Below are 14,544 nucleotides of genomic sequence, written 5' to 3' on the forward strand. Positions count from 1 at the left end.
ACGGCTGCCAAGCCAAGACTGAGTGCCTCAGTGCGGTGTGCGCATGTTTATATGCGAGCGCGGGAAACAACCCTTTACTATATTGTGACCAACAGCCACTCAAACGGAGTTCTCTATTTATAAAAAAAATAGGAGACCTTATTTTTGGGATTACCCTCGTAATTTCCTTGTTGCTTCCCTGTTCCACAGTTGTGTTTTTGATGGATTAGGTTTCAGGTGATGTTTGGCTCTTCTAAGGAACTGGTGAGATGGGATTTTACCATTTCAAATCTTGTACTTGGGAAGCCAGGGCAAGGTCATCAGCATAGATGAAGCTTCTTGTATTGCAAGGGAGTGGTGGTTGGTCATTTGCGTAGATGTTGAACAGCATGCTTCCTTGTGACAGTCCATTTTTCTGGGTTCTAATTTACTATTTTGCCCTTGAAATTTATCAACAACAAAAAAAACCCCTGCAATTCTGAAACAGGTGAATAATCCCACATTACAGCGAACAAAAGCTTTCTTTTCCCTACAGCCGTCTCCGAATAACTGTAAACCCATGGTAACTGTGTAGATTACTGTACATTATTCTGTATGTTATCCGTCCAGCTTGAGAAATTCTTTGGATTACTTATGAATTCCTAAATTTTATCGACATTGTATTCTAGGAAAATTTGCTTTATTACCGAAATCCTGCCTGTAAGTTATCCAAAAGCAAATAGAAATATTAAATTACATGCAAATTTTTAACATGATTTTACATAGGAATTTCAACAGGAATATAATTCTGTTTGAATTATAAAGAGCTGAATGTATTACAATTGCACTCAGAATTTTTTTTTTCATCTCTATGCTGATGAGCTTTTTGTCACCTTTTTTAACATTTCACTCTGACTTGTATGTGGAATGTTTGTGATGACCTCTTCTTCAGTAGTCCCTACCCACAGATCTGAACCACTATTTCGTGGCATTTCCCCAACTACTTGGAAATGGTAATGGTTGATGTCACCAAAGCGACAGTTTTGTGCGAGAACAAGTCTCGGGCAGACCCTAAGGCACTAATGTGGATTACGCTCAGTTTAACAACTGGATGCCTTTCCTGATGCCAACCTTATGTAAAGGGATATATTCTCTGCTTCTTTAGTGGTTTGTAGTGTGATGTGTTGTATGTAAATGAAGATTTGTATTTGGACAATTACAAATGTCCCAACTCCTGAGCTAGAGCAACCACCGAGATGTAGTTAAAATCACCAGCCTGACTGGGAATCGACTCTGGGGCCCTCTGAACCAACGGTTTCTACAATGACCATACAACCAGGGAGGTGAATTACCCAGAGATCTGAACAAGGGACTACCATTCTTTTGGACTGAAATTTACATTCCATGAGAGCAGCATATCTTTGGAAGAAACTATTAGTACACAACCGAGCATATGTTTTTGTTTCCAAAACAATCACATACAGTCTACTAGGTTGACACAAATTATGAGTGCTGAGAAATTTGCTCACCCTTCTATGTTTGTGTGGTTTCTCTAGATATCCATCCTTCTGTCATGAAATTTCTCATATAACTTAATTTTTCTTCTTGTTCTTTCCTGTTGCTTCTCCTGTATTTACTGCAAATGTATTTTCCTTTGTTTATGTAAATATGCATTATATAGGATGCACAATTTTTAATGTGTATATTTGTGTCCTTTGTAAATATATACCTTAATTTTAGATTAATATCTATTGGACATAGCTTGGATCTTTGTAATTTGGCGTTATGCTGTTGCTGATAATAAATAAATAAATAAATAAATAAAAATAAATAAATAAATAAATAAATAAATAAATAAATAAATAAATAAATAAATAAATAAATAAATATCTCTCGGTTATAACAGGCTCTAACATCATCTCGGCATATATCAAGTATAATCTAGGCCTACTTTTCAGATATACTCTGTTATTTTGTGTTTTCTTTTTCAGGCATTTTCTAAATTTTATTTATTCATAAATTAGTTTTGACAGAATGAAGAACCTTACAGTTATATTTTTCCACTTTAATGTGCTGTAATTATGCTGAACATAATGGGAATAGACAGTTTGTATGAAAATAAAGAAGCTTCTGTGAGAACTGGAAACTCAGAGACTCGCGTTACAAGTATCAAACAGGCAGTACGGCAAGGATGCATATTATCTCTCCTGCGGTTTAATCTGTGCTTCTGAGCTGCTCTTCAAGAAACAGAAGATGGAGAAAACATTAATGGCAGGTTGATCAACAATCTGAGGTACACAGATACTGAAGGTCTTCAGCGTCTGGTGGACAGAATCACAGCAGAAGGAGAGGGACTCAGAATTAACACCGACAAAACAAAGGTGATGGGCATTACTAGAACTCATAACATGTACATACTTATGAACATTTATGCAGAACAAGTTGAACAAGTACTGTAGCAGCTGAATTGAGAACTTGGACCTAGATTTAGGGATCCATATACGAATAGAAATGGCTCATGCTAGATTTCTGAAAATGAACAATCTACTGTCCTCAGCTTGGAGACATGTTAGAACTTCATCAGATACTATGTATATTCAGTGCTTCTTTAAGTCACTGAAAGATGGACTCTGAAATGTAACACCATTAGCAGAATAAATGCCTTTGTAAGGTGGGTTTTCCAAAGGATGTCACAGATCTTGTTGACTAAGTCTCCAATGCTGCTGTACTCAGGCACATGAGAAAGGAATGAATGTTGGCATGTGCAATCAACAATAGAGAGACAACCTACCTTGGGCATATTATGAGGAATGATAAGTAAAGTTACTAAAATTGATGGACGTAAAGGTCATGATCGAAGGAAACATTCTTGGGTTAGGAACTTAAGGGACTGAACAGGACTAGATTAAAGAAGCCTCATGAGGACAGCCAAACGTGCAGACTTCACTGTGATTGTGGCCAATCTCTAGTAATGGAGAAGGCACTACAAGAAGAATTATTATGGAGAGGGTTCCTGTTGCTTTAAAAAATTCAGCACAGGAATTAATTCGATGTCATTTTGGCTGCCTGCTTGTGAATTATGATGGTTCATTTTACTCTACTAGGTGGCAGAGAAACAAATCTGTTAGGCGATCTATGACCAAGTTTCAATTAATTCTGCCCGATATTATTATTATAATTTTTTTTTTTGCTTTACGTCGCACCGACACAGATAGGTCTTATGGCGACGATGGGACAGGGAAGGGCTAGGAGTGGGAAGGATGCGGCCGTGGCCTTAATTAAGGTACAGCCCCAGCAATTCTGCCAGATAAACACCAAATGTGTCATCAGAGGCCCTTTCCATGTGGAGACATTATACGTCATGGAATGACAAATCAACTTCTCTACCTTTCAAATATTTGACTACGTCTCTTGGGTTTGAATCAGTGATGCTGGAATCTGGAGGCTGACACACTACCACTGATCCATAGAGGGAGCTGGGAGTATAGCAGAAAGGCAGGAATAAAATTACCTTGGAATATGTGACGACAATTATTTTCACTTTCGTTTCACATGGAAAGAAGTCAATGGTGACTGGAGGCCATAGTGTGTACTGTGTATAAAAGTTCACCAGAGTGTCTGCTGCCAAATAAGCCACTTGGAAACCATCCTCACAGCATCCTCATGCTTGTTCATCTTCTTAAACCGTAGTCTCCAAACGGAGGTAGACGACCCACATGGCCAGATCCGATCTTGACGTTGCAGCCATGCCATGTGGATTTATTGGAATATCTCTCAGGATCTTTAATGCAGTGGTTTCCCGTTGCCTTCTGCATCCTAATGCCATTGACCAAACTGGTTCCTCCGCCTTTGGGAACAATTTCTTGTCCCCAGGACAATAGAGTGCCCTTACCCATACCCGCTCATCCACTCTCAAAGAGACTGTTGGCACTTGGTTTAGGGGATCTCCTTATACCGGGGGATAATCGGTCCCTTCATTCGTTAGCCGCCTGCATATAAAATATAATTTTTATATGCAGTCGTTGCCCCCTCTCTATCGCGGGGAGGTGAATGTCAGGATTTCACCGTCATTGAAAAAAGGACCAAATGGCATTTCCTTGTTTCTCTGGTTCTTTAGATAGGAATCCTCATGCTAACTGTACTAATATAATTTAGGAAGACAGGAACATGAAAAGGAACACACAATAGGATAAACACAGTAACAGGTCAGTATGGGAAGAGAACAGAAAGAGAAGATAACGACAGACATGAAAACCTGTAATCATCTTTATCTTTTAGTCTCTTCCCTTTCCCCAAGTCAAGAATGAAGATCTGTTAAGATAGTTCCTTGATGAGTGTTAAGGTTCCCCCCTCCCCATGTGGGAAGGAGAAGTAAGCTTATTGGGGGCTGAGACAAAGTGAACATGTAGGAGCTGGTACTGATGTGCAGTATATGAAGATGTTGGTCCACATAGGCTATTCAAAGGCATTTGGAAAGAAAAAATTGTGCCAGATAACAGAGTGATCTCTCTCCCTCCAGTAACATACAAAGTCCTCTCTTAGGCCTTACTAGTACAGGCAAAGAATTGACTAGACATTGTGTGTGTGCAGTGGGGGGCTTCAGGAAGAGCCAATCCTGGGCTGAGCTAATCCTCAATCTCAAAACAGTACTAGCCTGCTCCAAGATTAGAAGCTGCAAGGTGATAGCCACTTTTGTTGACTTAAGGAATCCGGAATCCCTATGACTCTATGGACAGGCAAATCCTTAGTAAATTTCTCAAAGAATTAGGACTAGACAACAAAACCTGGAGATTCTTTCTACAAACTCTGACTGACATACACTCAGGGGTTAAATTCAGAGCTGAGATCTCAGAAAGCTTAGAGTTCAAAACAGGTGTCAGACTATCCCCACTCCTCTTCTGTTGCATTCTTAAAAAAATGTTGAGAGACTGGCACAAGGAATTGATCAAACTGGGTGCCCAGCGTGGCAGGTATTGCTTGTTGGTGTTTTGAGTCAGTCTATGGCCAATTCCAGCTTGTTAATTCTCACAGAGAGGGCTGCTTTCTCTGGCAATGGCCAACAGGGGATTCAAACTCGCCTGTCTTTCAAGTACAGAACTAGCAATCATAACTGGTCATGCAGCAATGCACTGAACTAACCTGTTTGAAGAATTTAATTTTATGGTCATTTCCCTTGACTTGGGGACTAGTTATTTGTGCTGTCCCCAACATCCCTGCACCTCTTTTACATCACACACACCACCATCCTCCACCACAACACTCAGACAGGTTTTACAAGGGCTGCACCAGGCTAGTAATAGACTCACAAAATTATTATTATTATTCAATCAATCAATCCATCCAATCAATCAATCAATCAATCAATCAATCAATCAATCAATCAATCAATCAATCAATCACTACTGATCTGCATTTAGGGCAGTCGCCCAAGTGGCAGATTCCCTATCTGTTGTTTTCCTAGCCTTTTCTTAAATGATTGCAAAGAAATTAGAAATTTATTGAACGTCTCCCTTGGTAAGTTATTCCAATCCCTAACTCCCCTTCCTATAAATGAATATTTGCCCCAATTTGTCGTCTTGAATTCCAACTTTATCTTCATATTGTGATCTTTCCTACTTTTAAAGACACCATCCAAGCTTATTCGTCTACTGATGTCCTCCCACGCCACCTCTCCACTGACAGCTCGGAACATACCACTTATTGCAGGTTATAAACTTCATTTTCCCGTCCGTATTGAAGATCTACTTGTGATACAATTCCTTTAGTTTTGCCAATTGCCACCTTTTCAATACAATAAAAATATATTACGAACTTACATATTTATTATGATGTTTACATGGTACATGTTTCGCTCCTTTTCGTGAGCATCATTAGCCAAACTATCATTAATCTAAGATTGTATAAGATCATAAAACAATTCTTTTGGTTCAAGATTACTCCTATAAAACTAATTGACAATCTTATAACATTTTAAAAGTCACACAACAATAAAACTATGTCTTAAGTTAACACTTTTTGTCTAAAATCTTCTTCAGTCCAAACATTTTATCGCCGAAACTCATCCGGTGAATATCTTTTAAAACTGTTTAAAAATAAGAATAAAATAAAAAACTTTGAAATCTGGCTAATTGTGTTGGTTCCCGTTGCTTAACTTGTATAATTGTCATTAAAACTTCATAACAGTATTGAATATTTTCTGCAGTTGATAACTGTCATTATGGTCGATAGCAACAAGAACAAGTTTGTCAATTCTGCAGTTGAAATCTCCTGCAATAATTACGTTTTCTTCTGTTCTCATTTGTGATATAGCCCCTGTATTCTGCTCCACTGTGTCTTCTATTGATGTGCCATATGTAATGTACATCCCCACTACTGTAATGTCCATGGATTTTACGATTGTCATGTTTTTATGATAGATAAAACATTACATTTTATTAATTTTATGATATGTATTAATTTATTGATGTCTTTCAGTTTTTAATTGTGTGCTTAATTGAACCTTTATGTAGAGGCTAAATTAATTTTATATTTCTCAATATTTATTATGATGAAAAGTTATGAAAATTATTATAGTAAATGTTAATTCTAATGCTCTTTTTCTTCACAGTAAAGTACTTATTTTAGGTTATTAACAGTTTATATAAGGTGTAATAAAGCGACGAATTTATTGCTGCAGGCCGTGTTAATACGCGACGAAAAAGGTATAAAAGTTTCTGTAGACGAAAAATGCGTGGCTCAATTTGAATAAAACTTAGTATGTAGAGCCAATACTGCACACCCTTTCAAGCTGCTATATCATTCGTTTAAAATTTCAAATAGTAAAATACGTTGCGTGTTTAGGGCGTTCTTGTGAGCAGGTGACCGGTACGTTTTATGTGACCGATAATCTCAGGATCATAAACCATTGGACCTCATTTTTTATGCAAAATCCGAACCACTGGACGCGACTTTCACCTTGAAAATCACACATGCATTAATCGGGACTCGAACCCAGTCCGACTTGATGGTTCCAAGCAGCTTGACCGCTGAGCCATCACACCCCTTCTTTATTATTACCTACTGCAATATTAAATATACATTTATCATTCAGTGATCGTATATGATGCAGAGTTTAAGATTTATTAGCCCCTCATGCCATGTCGCCATAGCACTGATTTGCGTGTGTAATCCTGCGACGCTGTCAAGTAAACACGTGACGATTGCCTTTATATTACACAGACATTTTGCACCTTACACATTTTTTTTTTTTTTTTTTTTTTTTTGCAAAATGTACCTTTGTCCTTCTTGTAAACAGCATCTTGCCATTACCAAAAGTTGCCACAATTCGCAGAATTTAGAAAAAACGTAACGGTATGTAAAGTAAAAAGTCCGTTCCATGTAAACATCGAGCGTTACGTTTAAAAATGTATAAAATCGCATACATCACGTTTTCAACAATGAAATTTGTAGAGGTTGTTAAGTATCATCTAGACACTATTATGGATAAATCTCAATTTGTTTAGATGGTAAGTTTCATATATATGTTAAAAGGTAATATACAAATGTAAACACGCGATGCCTGGAATTGGCCCAAAGCAGATGATGGAGGCTGAGATTGGAAAACAAGAGGTAGGCCCAGACTAAGGTGGATGGACTTAATCAAGAACAGCGTAAGAAAAAAGGAAACTGGATTACAACACAGTTGGGAAGCAGGAATGGTGGATGGGAAGGGAAAGATGAAAAGGTGCCATTAAAATTCTAACTCACATGAAGCTGAAAAAAAGAAACTGACGACTCGTACTCCAACTTGCCAGAATAGATATTATGGAAAAACTATAGCAAAGTATTCCCTGCAGGATGAACAGGGTCTATAAATCCTGTATATATGATGATCTGGATGGAATGCCATTACTATTTTTGATGGACATTACCTTTAAGAACCTCCTTGGGGCTGACCCCCTGCGAAATGCACATTGTGACCATAGGGCCTTAGCTGAATCTGTATGTTGGGTATTCAGCCCGAAGGCTGGTTTGATCCTCTGCAACTCCGCCAACAGCTGTCATAAATAGCCCAGGCGTCACTGAAGAGGCATACTAGGGAAATGAGGAGTGAGGTAGTTTTCCGTTGCTTTCCCCACTGAGCCAGCCGTTACTATTACATATCAGTCTGCCAAGCCCACTGAAATGCATGCACCAACCGACCCTATGAGCGATATTTTCACACCATTCACAACAGGGACTGGCTGCATAAGGAATGGTGTTACTAGCATCACTCATACCTCAGTCACTTTCATATTGTCAAAGCCAAGGATGAGACTGAGACAGGTCAATGAAAGTAACAAATTTGATATAGCCCATACCAGAGGACATAGTGCACTTTAAACACTACATCTCGCAGCTATCAACTGTGTATTTGAGTCAAATTCTTCTCTTTTACTTACTATATTTTTTGGACTATAAGACACACTTTTTTACCGGTGAAATACAGCTTAAAGTTTCTCCTATATCTTATGGTCCAGTGGTCTGTAGATTTTTATTTCTGGCTACACAAAAGTGCAATTGTTATAATACCATGGCCTTGGGCAAGCAACTTAACAGTAAATAGTGGTAGAGGTAGTGACTAGCAAAGAGAGTGGAAGAGAAAGGAATGTTCTACTCTCTCAGCTATATTGTTGCGTTGCAGGCATGAATAACGCTGCAATCCGTTTTGAAAAGTGGTGCACTGCGATCTGTTAAGAGATGTTCATATAGTATAGCCCTTATGGGTAGAGAATACTCAAAAGAACATGACCATAGGGCAGAATGAATCTCTGGACTACCATCTACAGAGAAATCATTTAAGATGTGCCGTATCAACAAATTTGATGGTACTGAAGACAGTGTGCTTTTTGTAGAATGAGAAACTGTTAACAGAAGTGATAAAATTTTGGTTGTGAAACACGTATAAATAGATTTTTTCCTTAAATTTCCGAAAAATACGGTACCTCTTCCGACAGCCCTTAGCAAAGAAAATTAAGTTTTTGAGGCTTAAGCAGTCATTAAATTTTCCTGCCTCTCATGGCCCTCCCATTTCTTTAGCCTTTACCATTATTCCATCATTCCTCAATGGATATATTAATAATATGAGTTGAAAGTCCCTTTAATTACTGTAGATTTTAAGAGATGCCAGAGTGGCAGAAACTTTGCCCTGAAAAGGTGTATTTTTCTTTTGCTATTTGTTTTACATTGCACCGACACATATAGGTCTTATGGCGACGACGGGACAGGAAAGGCCTAGGAATGGGAAGGAAGCAACCGTGGCCTTAATTAAGGTACAGCCCCAGCCTGGTGTGAAAATGGGAAACCATGGAAAACCATCTTTAGGGCTGCCGACAGTGGGGTTCAAACCCACTATCTCCCGGATGCGAACTCACAGCTGTGCACTCCTAACAGCATGGCAGGTGTATTTTTTAATATATGCTTGAGAATACAGATTGGATAACAAAAAATGTACATTTATTTACCATAAATATATACAATTTATCATTACACGACATAATATAGCTTTCATTGCTGTATATACATAACAATAATTTATTTTTCTTCCAATATCAGTTTACCCTTCAATCAGAAAAAAATGCTTTAGAACTGGTGTGTTTATGTAATAAATCAAGTGTATGATATGATTTTGAAGATCAATAAACTGATTAATGATTACTCATTGATTTCCTGTCATTTATTACTCAGCGCAAGTATCAGTGAGAAATAATTTTTGGTATGATGATGCTCTCTATGCTTTGGTAGGTCTCAGTACTGTCCCTTCTGTTGTATATTTAAAAAAATAAAACTGCCAGGTGAGGAGCTATTTTGTGTCACTCGTTATAAGAAGAACTGCAGCTGATTAAATGTTCATTTATCCATAAATGATCAAGAAAAAGCTAACAGATGGAAAACAGCAAGTGACATGATGTAAGGAGTGACGCCTGAGCACCATCAAATGTTAACTTCAGAATCTCTAAGGGTAAAAGGTTTGGCAGATGGGGTAAATGTGGTTGTTTCACTATTAAAAGCCACTGGAAGCACTCAACCTTAACATCAGATAATTAATCCCTTTCTCCCCCCCTGCCCCCACCAAATCAACTCTTTTATACTGCAGCAATATCTTGATTTCAGCAATGGATACTAACAATCTTTTTCTATCATCAGCCGTGATGGCTTCAATCAAGAATTCTTGATTCATGTGAATTTTTCTTCTTTTAATGTTTATTTTACCAACACATTATTACCTGGTAATTTACAATTCAGTTAAGTTGATGTGGATGCCAGGACATGAGGGGATGCAGGGCAATTAAAGGGCTGACAGTTTAGCCAAGAAGGGCTCTTGGAGCTTATTAATAGTACCTGAGCCTGTATTTGGTCTTTCCTCTGGACTAGTTAAGGCAAAAGTTAAAGTATGGATGAAGAGCAGTCATAAAAAGGACTAGAAATCAGTTGAAGGATACAAGGACACAAAAGCCAAATGCAAGTAGGACTAATAATCTATTTGATATGAGCAGAAGAACTCTGGAGTGTTTCAGTGCACTGATGAAAGTTGAAAATGGTGGAGGGGGAACCAAATGATCCCCCAACTGAATTATAGCTAGAGAGGAAGTGGTTTGTATGGATACTGGTTGATTTGATACAGTCCAGATAAGTACAGAAGTTTTTTCATTATGTTAATACAGGGTCTTTTTTTTTTGGCTCGTTCTGTGTGTCAGGGGAACACGCATGGAAGGCGATATCGTAGTTCCTGTACGAATACTAATCGTGTGTTTAACAAGTAATGTATACAGTAGAACAGCATGTATTCATTGTGTTGTACTCTGCAAAGCATTCTTCTTATACAGAATGCTGCTTTCGATTCATTCACAAATTTCCTGGTATCCTCCCTCCCCATATGAGTACGGTATGTAAATTAGTAAAGAAGTTCTGCACCAACGGGTCCATTCTTAACAAGAAATCACGCGGGAGATGAACTGTTTTAACAGAGGAAAAGCTTGACAAAATAGGAGCTCTCTTGGAAAGAACTCCAACAAAATCCCAGTCGCGTCTCGCCGTACAAGCTAATGTGTCATTTGCCCACAAAGCAACAAAACTGTTAAAAGCAAAATCATACAAATCCATCCCTGTCAAATATTTAAGAGGACCTAACAGTTTCGCTGGGGTTCAGTATTGTAACTGGTTGCTTCAGTCAGTTCACGATGGGTATGTTGACCCACAACTTTTATTTTACAGTGATGAAGCACGGCTACACTTAAGTGGCTATGTAAATAGTCAAAATATGGAAATTCTAAGTTCCCATGAAGGGAATTAGATTCTTTTCCACCAATAGAGCATATCAAAAATCAGATCAAAAATTAGATGGATGGCTTTTCCGGCGTTTGCTCTATTAACCAGCGTTTCGTCTTAGGTCTGACACTAGACTCTTCAGAGTGGGATGTGTCAGACCCTACCCACTGACGCTGGGGTGTATGCAGGTGAACTTATCAGAAGCTTATTTATGAAGCACAGTCTGATAACTGCATACGGGAGATAAAACTCCACAATGGAACTAATGCCCGCCTAGCAATTCCAAATGGAAATTCTAAGTTCCCATGAAGGGAATTAGATTCTTTTCCACCAATAGAGCATATCAAAAATCAGATCAAAAATTAGATGGATGGCTTTTCCGGCGTTTGCTCTATTAACCAGCGTTTCGTCTTAGGTCTGACACTAGACTCTTCAGAGTGGGATGTGTCAGACCCTACCCACTGACGCTGGGGTGTATGCAGGTGAACTTATCAGAAGCTTATTTATGAAGCACAGTCTGATAACTGCATACGGGAGATAAAACTCCACAATGGAACTAATGCCCGCCTAGCAATTCCAAATGGAAATTCTAAGTTCCCATGAAGGGAATTAGATTCTTTTCCACCAATAGAGCATATCAAAAATCAGATCAAAAATTAGATGGATGGCTTTTCCGGCGTTTGCTCTATTAACCAGCGTTTCGTCTTAGGTCTGACACTAGACTCTTCAGAGTGGGATGTGTCAGACCCTACCCACTGACGCTGGGGTGTATGCAGGTGAACTTATCAGAAGCTTATTTATGAAGCACAGTCTGATAACTGCATACGGGAGATAAAACTCCACAATGGAACTAATGCCCGCCTAGCAATTCCAAATGGAAATTCTAAGTTCCCATGAAGGGAATTAGATTCTTTTCCACCAATAGAGCATATCAAAAATCAGATCAAAAATTAGATGGATGGCTTTTCCGGCGTTTGCTCTATTAACCAGCGTTTCGTCTTAGGTCTGACACTAGACTCTTCAGAGTGGGATGTGTCAGACCCTACCCACTGACGCTGGGGTGTATGCAGGTGAACTTATCAGAAGCTTATTTATGAAGCACAGTCTGATAACTGCATACGGGAGATAAAACTCCACAATGGAACTAATGCCCGCCAAAATAATCGCTACTGGTGTGCAGAAAATCTCCACCAGCTGCATATTCGTCAACTTCATGATGTAAAGATAGGAATTTGGTGCACAATAAGTGATTGCAGAATTATAGGGCCTATATTTTTCCGTGGAACGATAAATGGTGATCGATATATAGATCTCATTCTCAGACCATTCTCCCAAGAGCTGACGGAAGAAGAAAGGAGTAATGGTTACTTTATGAAAGATAATGCGACGGCACACACTGCCAGTTGGTCTATGGAGGTAATACGGGAAGTTTTCGAAGATGGTGTGATTAATTATCCCCCTAGATCTCCTGATTTAAGTCGCTGTGATTATTACCTGTGGGAAAAGTGTACGTGAACAACCCTCACACAAGAGAAGAACTACAAGAGAACATTACACAAGTTGTTTAGAACATCACACAGGCTGAGATTCGCTGAGTGTCTGCAAACCTATATACGAGGTGTCAGGCGTGTTTGATTGCTGAGGGACATTTTGAACATAAAATGTAATGCCAGGTAGATTTTAGACTAATAGTTTCACTAGAAATGGATTTCTATAAGTGTGAATTACTATGAGTAGCGGGGAGGAAAAGCATGCATTATCCCGGGTAGCGACGGAGTGTTATCGGGTCAGCCGTGCCGTGCTCTGAGTGGTGCTGTGGAGCGAGCAAAAAAAAAAAAAAAAAAAAAGACCCTGTACTTGTAAATTCATTATGTGACAATACTTGTTCATATTATCACTTAACACTATCATTGACAAGTTTACACAATGTAAACAATACTGTACATATATACGCGTGTTTTAAGTGATTTGATTGAATCTGAGGATGTTCTTGTAGAATGAATCATGCCATTATTTGTATAATAGTGTGTATTTTTTACAGGTATATTTAGTGTTATAATTTATATTGAAATTATTGTGTATTTGACATACTGGAAAGTTTTTATGTTACATTTTACTAAGTCAACATTGAAAAGTATGGCTTCATTCTTAACAAAAAAATTTTTCTGTCTTTCTTCTCCCTATTCAACCCACTTGTTGCAGCCTTTCAATGTAGCTGTCTTCTAGTCTATGTAACAAGCTTGGAGAGTTTTCTGAAGAAGTGAAAGTTAGGAGCAGGATCCACAAAAGCATCAGTCAACAATATATGCCTATCTTACTACACCAAATGGGTGAAAAACTGCTTGAAGATGAAAAGGTTTGTGAAAAATGCCGAGTCTGGTTTTTGAAAAGCTGGCATATGTCCGCTTAATGCAAATCACATTTTGAGTATGCTAATTGATGGTAAAACTGAAATCTTGGCAGACAGTTTGACACAATTTCTACACGACATGTGTTATGGAAATTCTGATCCTGAACCTGCCAACGTCCCACAAACAAAGAAAAAACAAGGAAACTGGAAACTGCAATCTGCTCCTGGAAAAATCATAAAAACAAGCCTTTTTAAAGATTCAAACCTCAGTTTGCCAGCAGATAAATCAACAAGAAGTGTGGAACCCTCTTGGTGCAGATTCAACAGATTCAGAAGCCTAAAGATTTTGAACTGAACAGTTATGTGCTCATAAATTTTGACTTGAAAATTAAGAAGCACTTAATTGGACAGATTACAAAAGTCTGGAAAGACTTAAGGCTACATTTATGAGAGTCTCTACCAAAATAAAAGGAGATTTTGTCATTCACAGTAGTGATAAAAGTGAGTTTGATATAGAACAGGTGATCAGTCAACTTGAACATCCTAACTTGTTGCGCAAGGGTAGAGTATTTGTGAGCATTTTAGACTATCTGGACTTCCTTACATTTTCAATTAATCAATCAATACTGATCTGCATTTAGGGCAGTCGCCCAGGTGGCAGATTTCCTATCTGTTGTTTTCCTAACCTTTTCTTAAATGATTTCAATGACATTGGAAATTTACTGAACATCCCCCTTGGTAAGTTATTCCAATCCTAACTCCCGTTCCTATAAATGAATATTTGCCCGAATTTGTCCTCTTGAATTCCAACATTACCTTCATATTGTGATCTTTCCTACTTTTAAAGACGCCCTCAAACTTATTCGTCTACTAATGTCATTCCACGCCATTTCTCCGCTGACAGCTCAGAGCATACCACTTAGTCGAGCAGCTCGTCTTCTTTTACCCAG

This window comes from Anabrus simplex, chromosome 6 (genome assembly GCF_040414725.1).
Source record: "Anabrus simplex isolate iqAnaSimp1 chromosome 6, ASM4041472v1, whole genome shotgun sequence".
Classification (NCBI taxonomy): domain Eukaryota; kingdom Metazoa; phylum Arthropoda; class Insecta; order Orthoptera; family Tettigoniidae; genus Anabrus; species Anabrus simplex.